A 7037-nucleotide genomic window follows, 5' to 3' on the forward strand; every position below is an offset into this window, starting at 1 on the left:
CGGACACTGCGTTTTTCATCTTTTGCCGTGAGACACTCTGGTTTTTGGAAATACTGCCAGTGGGCACCGCAACCCAGTTGCACTCGATTTTAGAGAGAGAAAACTATGTTTTGGACATCGGGTGCCCCTGAACCAGACTTGGCGCCGTCCCAACCTGGTCTGGTTCGACCCAGTTGTAACGGCCGGCCCGCACCCGACTCCGTCGTTAGGGTTCCAGGCTTTCCCCAATCCCGCTGCCGCCGCTCACTCCCAATCACGCCGCAACCCACTCGTCTCCACTGCTCGTCGCGCCGCCGTCCACCCAGTGCCTGCCGCCGCTGACAGATCGAGCCTCGGTCGTCGTCCGCCATGGGGGGTTGAGGATCTATAGTTCCCCCGCGCCCCATTGACCAGTTAACTGCCAACCTCTATATGAACACCGTGACGCACTATATGGAACTACAAGTTCAACTTCATTAAGCACAACATATTGTCTAATACATCTCTTAAAGCAGAAACCATCTTCAAAAGTAACACCAAGACCTATCTTAGGGTTATCTATGTCAGTGACATGAACAACACCGTCACAGTCCCTCCCATCATCCACAACTAATGGGTCATCGTCTTCTGGGTCACTGTCAGGATAGTAAGCAGGGTCAGCATCACCATCATCATTGACCCCATCCTTGTACTTCTCATTCTCATCATCTACTCCTACATACTCCACTTCATCAGCCTCTCCCCAGTCATCTTCAACAATATCTTCTTCTTCTTCTTCAGCAATAGCATCATCATCTTCACCATCATTATCAAGATTAAGACCCTCATCACCATTAGCATCAGCCTCACAATTACCATCATCATTAAGATCAACAGCTTCACCATTGTCATCAGCTACTAGATTAGGCAGTACAAGTTCATCACGGAAGATCATAGCTATTGGCTGACAATTAACCTGACTCTCCTGAGTGATAACAACAGACTGAGAAGACTTTAGCAAATGAGGACCAGTGTCAACAACATGTATAGTCAGTGGCACCTTCCTACTGTCCCAATACACATCAAATGCATGTAACAGAGCAGAATCAGAATCTATGCGCACTGTCTCATCCTTGGTTTTGTCAAAGAAGGTGACCTGCAGTTCTTGGTCGACCCCATGGACTATCTCCTCACCAAGGCACCCAAGAAACCCCATCCAAGAGAATTTATCCTTGTCTACCACACGCATGTAACTAGCAGTTACATGATAATCATCGAGCCCATCTGGTCTTTGCTCTACATATGCAGGTACGCTAATCGCCAGTCTACACACGGAAGTTGGATCCATCCTAAATCAACACAAAGGATAACAACCAAACTAAACGATTTCAAAACCGCAAGCATTCTACCACATCCGCAGGCATTCATCTGCAAATAGTAGGGATTCAAAAGACTCACCCTTTCACTAGCCATTTGAATTGCGGAACCCTAGGCAGAGACCTAGGGCACTGCCCATTCTTCGAGCTGGGGGACTTCATCTTCGGGGCGCGGGGGAACTATAGATCCTCAACCCCCCATGGCGGACGACGGCCGAGGCTCGATCTGTCAGCGGCGGCGGGCACTGGGTGGACAGCGGCGCGACGAGCAGTGGAGACGAGTGGGTGGCGGCGCGATTGGGAGTGAGCGGCGTAACGGGATTGGGGAAAGCCTGGAACCCTAACGACAGAGTCGGGTGCGGGCCGGCCGTTATAACTGGGTCGAACCAGACCAAGTTGGGACGGCGCCAAGTCTGGTTCAGGGGCACCCGATGTCCAAAATGAAGTTTTCTCTCTCCAAAACCGGGTGCAACTGGGTTGCGGTGCCCACTGGCGGTATTTCCAAAAACCAGAGTGTCTCACGGCAAAAGATGGAAAACGCAGTGTCCGCCAGCAAAGACGCGTCATGTGGCATGTCCAATAGCAAAATTTGCCAAAGAACAAACGTTCAATAGACTCAAGATCAGGAGAGGAATAACGAGATGAGACCCCAAATGAATGTGGGCGTTGGCTTGTCTTCTCCTGACACCGGTTTGGACTTTCTGAGCTTTCGCTTACTACGTCCATTCAGTCCAAACTATGGGATATACTCACTGTTTCCAGTTCTGTAATTCAGGGCAAACCATATGTGACTTTGGACGTGCCACTATCACACTACGAAACCTAGAAAAACGGTACTTGTAATTTTTTTAGATTGATTCCTTCTCCGGTCCACTTCAATTTCTCTCGTGTGTTTATATAGAACGGTAATGCTGGGAAAGCGTGCATCCGTCCACCCGAACGCTGCCTGCCCCACTCCATCTCACAGCTGCTGCCTTTTCCCACCGCGCGCCCTATCCTAGCCGCGCCGTGCTCCTCCCCTGCCGCGCCCACTCCGCCTCACTGTGCCCATCCCCCGCCACGCCAAGGTGCTTCCGCTACCGTAGTCCCCCACCAGAAGATGTTGTGCTGAAAGCGTATATTATAAATGTATGTTTCAATTTCAAGTGCTTCGGATGTTTCAGAGGTTCGTTGCATGTGTTTCATATGGATATTGCAACAGTAGATTTGAATGTTGCATATGTTGCAAGTGTTTCAGAGGTATGTTGCAAGCGTCTACTAAAAATGTTTCATTTGTTTTAGACGTATATTACAAGTGTGTTCTTTTGATGTTGCACATGTTACAGTGGCTATGCACATATGTTTCAAATATTTCATATGTTTTAGTTGTATGTTACAACAAGTGTTTCATGTAGGTGCAAGCCCCCATCATTGGTGTCGTCGAGGACTATGGCCACTGATGCGGGAACGAGGCGTAGGCCGCTGCCGACGGTGTGGGGAGGAGGCTTACGCAGCACGGCACTGGTGTGGAAGAGACCCGCACAATTCCTAGCAAAGGAGTCCTACGCGGTGGAGGTGACCAGCTGACGGCTGGTTGTGTATTACTCTACCGACGGGAATACGAAATTTACAGACGATATTGTTTTACGCAATTCTGGTCTTTCACTCTTTCCCAATTCTTTTGACCGCCCTAGCCGATGTTCAGTTTCAGTAGAGGTTATGGTTAAGGTCACTTTTCTTTTAGCACAGGCGAGTCTATAACTTTTCAAAAACAGTGTACTTAGTGGTGTTTCCCTCCTCTTTTATCTTCTTCCGTAATATAGAATGGCACGCAGCCTTCAAGAAGGGGGAAAAAAAAGGTGCAAATTTCATTCAGCAACTGCCGTAGCTGGACCTCTACGACAGCACATAAACGATACCAGGTCTGCCGGCTCCATGGCAGGATTCTCTTGTTCCATGCCTGGATCCAGCATCCCAGCGGGCAAATGCGTCGTGTGGAAACCAGGCAGCGGCAATGCAAAAAGGAAATACATAGAGCCTCCTCAAACTTTCGCACAACATAAATACGTTCCAGAAACAAGTGACAGATTATAAACAAGTGACTTATGTACAAATCAAACGAAGGAACCAACCATCGAGGCAGCACAGTACATGTTATATCGATATAGGACATAGGAGACTGGAAAACAGAGTATCGACTGGTGGCCAAAAACAGAGTCGGTGCAGCCAGTGACTGAAAAAAACTACGTCCGTTATGTAATGGATTCAATGATGGAAAATCAGTATGTGCTAAAACAGGTTTGGTAGTTTCATACATCAGCATAGATGTTCGCATAATGGAAATGCGATGGTGCTGTACCAGATATGTCTCTCAGGAATCACAAAGTTATTTGTTTGACGGAAAGTGGGCTAACACATTTTTCAAAATCTGTGCAGTCGAATGGCTGACATGCACGAGCAGCAACAGTGACACCATCAGCCTGAAAGAACAAACGCTCAATAGCCTCAAGATCAGGAGAGGAATGACGAGATGAGAACCCCAAATGAATGTGGACGATGGCTTGTCTTCTCCTGAGACCGGTTTGGACTTTCTGAGCTTTCGCTTATATTATAGGGAGTACTACATCCATTCAGTCCAAACTATGGGATATGCTCACTGTTTCCGGTTCTGTAATTCAGGGCAAACCATTTGTGACTTTGGACGTGCCACTATCACACTACGAAACCTGGAAAAACGGTACTTGTAGTTTTTTTTTTCAGATTGATTCCTTCTCCAGTCCACTTCAATTTCTCTCATGTGTTTATATAGAACGGTAATGCAGGAAAAGCGGGCATCCGTCCGCCCGGACGCTGCCTGCTCCACTCCACCTCGCAGCTGCCGCCTTTTCCCACCGCGCACCCTATCCTAGCCGCGCCATGCTCCTCCCCGGCCGCGCCCACTCCGCCTCACTGTGCCCATCCCCCGCAACGACAAGGTGCTTCCGCTGCCGCAGTCCCCCACCAGGAGATGTTGTGCTGAAAGCGTATATTGTAAATGTATGTTTCAATTTCAAGTGCTTCAGATGTTGCAACAGTAGATTTAAATGTTGCATATGTTGCAAGTGTTTCAGAGTTATGTTCCAAGCGTCTACTAAAAATATTTCATCTGTTTTAGACGTATGTTACAAGTGTGTTCTTTTGATGTTGCACATGTTACCGTGGCTATACACATATGTTCTAAATGTTTCATATGTTTTAGTTGTATGTTGCAGCAAGTGTTTCATATGTTTTAGTTGTATGTTACAGTGGCTACCGAGGCCGGCGACAACGGCCAGGCTCCTTCGGGCTTGGTAGCGCTGGCGATGGCGGGCACCCCGGGGCCGGCGTTGCGTGAGTTAACGCGGCTGCTGCCTGGTTCGCTCTTGCTGCAGTGGAGGAGCATGTCCCTCATGAACACCCACCGCCGGGACCCGTGCGCCGACGACGACGCGGCCGATGAGGAGGACGACGGCGTGGAGGATGACAAGGAAGAGCTGGATGAGGCGGTGACCAGCGGCGCGGCCTCCCCGTGCGTCCCCTCGGCCGCGTCGGCGGCGGGGCCGGGGCCGGGACGAGCGCATTGATCAGCTTGAGCCGCGGCGACGCGCTGCGTAGCGGGGACATGGACTGCGCGCGGCGGTGCACGGATGCGCGTCGGCGCCGTGCGGCCGCCGCAGTCGCCATCGTCGTCGCTTCCGGGGTCGAGATCCGGGAGCGGGGGTAGGGTCCGGCAGCAAGCCCCCTCCCGTCCCCTCCCCTGGTGGCGCCACCACGTGCCCTCAACCGGCTTGCGCGCAGGCACCTCCTCCCCGACCGACGCACGCTCCCCTTCCCCTTCCGATGGTGGCGTCTGCGCTCTAGCCAGGGTCGCCGGACTCGAACTCCGTGTCGCCCGCGCACCCACGCGGCCCACCGGCGGCGCTGGGAGTCGAGGAGGCCAAGCACGAGTCCGAGAGGAGGAGGTGGTGGATGGGGCTGGCCGGCGCGCTGAAGAAGTAGCCTCCGCCGCAGATGGCGTGGGGACGTCCGGGGCTGGACGGCGCGTTGGCGAACGGGACAGGAAACAGAAAAAAGAGAAAGGGAGAGAGGAAGAAGAAAGCGGCAGGGGCAAGAATATCATTTCACCGCTGTTCTCTCTCCTCAACCGGCTACAACCGGTCCACGGTGTCCTGTGACCTAATTTCACCGAACTAGAGTGTTTTCGGACAAAATGCTCCAAAGTAGGTGCCCGTCAGCAAAGGACCGTCACTTTGGCCGTCCAAAAGACAATTGTCCCTATAAAATATGTCTAAATACATAGTAAAATGGATGGCAAAAAAAAGTCAAAGCGAAGGCTAACCAGGACCGCAGGAGACGGTGAATCACGCGTTAGATTTCACTGGGCTGCCCTTGTGGGATTTATTTTCTGGTGCTGTTGTGCTCCGCGGGGTTCCTTTGGTCTGTTCGAGGTCAACTCGATCGGCTGCAAAATCTCTGACATTGTTCTTGTGCATTCTAAAGCTTTTTCAGCTTGTTATTGGCATCTGCATATATATAGCTCCATCTGATTGAGGCTAAAGCTTCTGCGGGTGTAAGCTTCTGCACATTGTTGTGACGCCTTTTGCTCCCAGCTGACGGCTGGTTGTGTATTACTCTACCGACGGGAATACGAAATTTACAGACGATATTGTTTTACGCAATTCTGGTCTTTCACTCTTTCCCAATTCTTTTGACCGCCCTAGCCGATGTTCAGTTTCAGTAGAGGTTATGGTTAAGGTCACTTTTCTTTTAGCACAGGTGAGTCTATAACTTTTCAAAAACAGTGTACTTAGTGGTGTTTCCCTCCTCTTTTATCTTCTTCCGTAATATAGAATGGCACGCAGCCCTCAAACTTTCGCACAACATAAATATAAATACGTTCCAAGCTTATTAGAATGTACGAACCACACAAAGGTCCAGAAACGAAATAAATAATACAAGCCACGAGTTCAGCAAAAAGAAAAATGTTGCAGCAGGTTCTAATAGCAGCAGAGTACATTGAAAATTTGATACAACCACTACGGGATACAGTTGTTTCGCCGAGTGCCAGGGGCACTCAGCAATGGCCCAAAAACACTCGGCAACTGCTTTGCCGAGTGTAACACTCGGCAAACAACACACGGCATCTTTTTGTCGGCAAACAGCTATTTGCCGAGTGCTTTTTGTCTTTGCGGAGTGCCGAAAAAGCACTCGGCAAAGATTTATACTCGGCAAAATAAAAATGCGAAAAACCCAAAAATAATAGCAAAAAATTTCATTTTTTTCGGGGGAGGCCGCCAACAGCCAGCCCGTCTTCCTCGAAGTCGGTGCATTTTTTGCGCTAAATTCGTAGCTAACGTGGCCGGCGGGATTCGAACTCACGACCTCTCCCTCGCGTATCTGCTGCTCTACCACTGCACCACACTGTCACTTGTGTTTAGATTCCGTTATCTATCCTCGTATATTATACTAAACCGAGAGTAAATTGCTTCTTTGAGGCCCTAAACGAATTCAAATCAAAAAGTGATCAACTACAAAGTTTCGTAACTTTTCGAGATCTACAATTTTCATTTAGGAAGTTTTTCCATCCGAGATCGTTTGAAAAATTTGAATTTCAAATTTGAGAGATTCAAACGTAGTTTTGCATGATAAGATGATTTCAAATCAAAAAGTTGTCAACTACATAGTTTTATAACTTTTGGAGATCTA

At 49.4% G+C, this 7037-nt stretch overlaps 1 pseudogene; it reads right to left on the reverse strand.

Moving 5' to 3' along the window:
* Positions 1-4581: 4581 nt before the first annotated feature.
* On the reverse strand, positions 4582-5395 carry LOC136480919 (uncharacterized; annotated as a pseudogene).
* Between the last annotated feature and the right edge of the window lie 1642 nt (positions 5396-7037).

Source organism: Miscanthus floridulus, chromosome 9 (assembly GCF_019320115.1).
Source record: "Miscanthus floridulus cultivar M001 chromosome 9, ASM1932011v1, whole genome shotgun sequence".
NCBI classification, from domain to species: Eukaryota; Viridiplantae; Streptophyta; class Magnoliopsida; order Poales; family Poaceae; genus Miscanthus; species Miscanthus floridulus.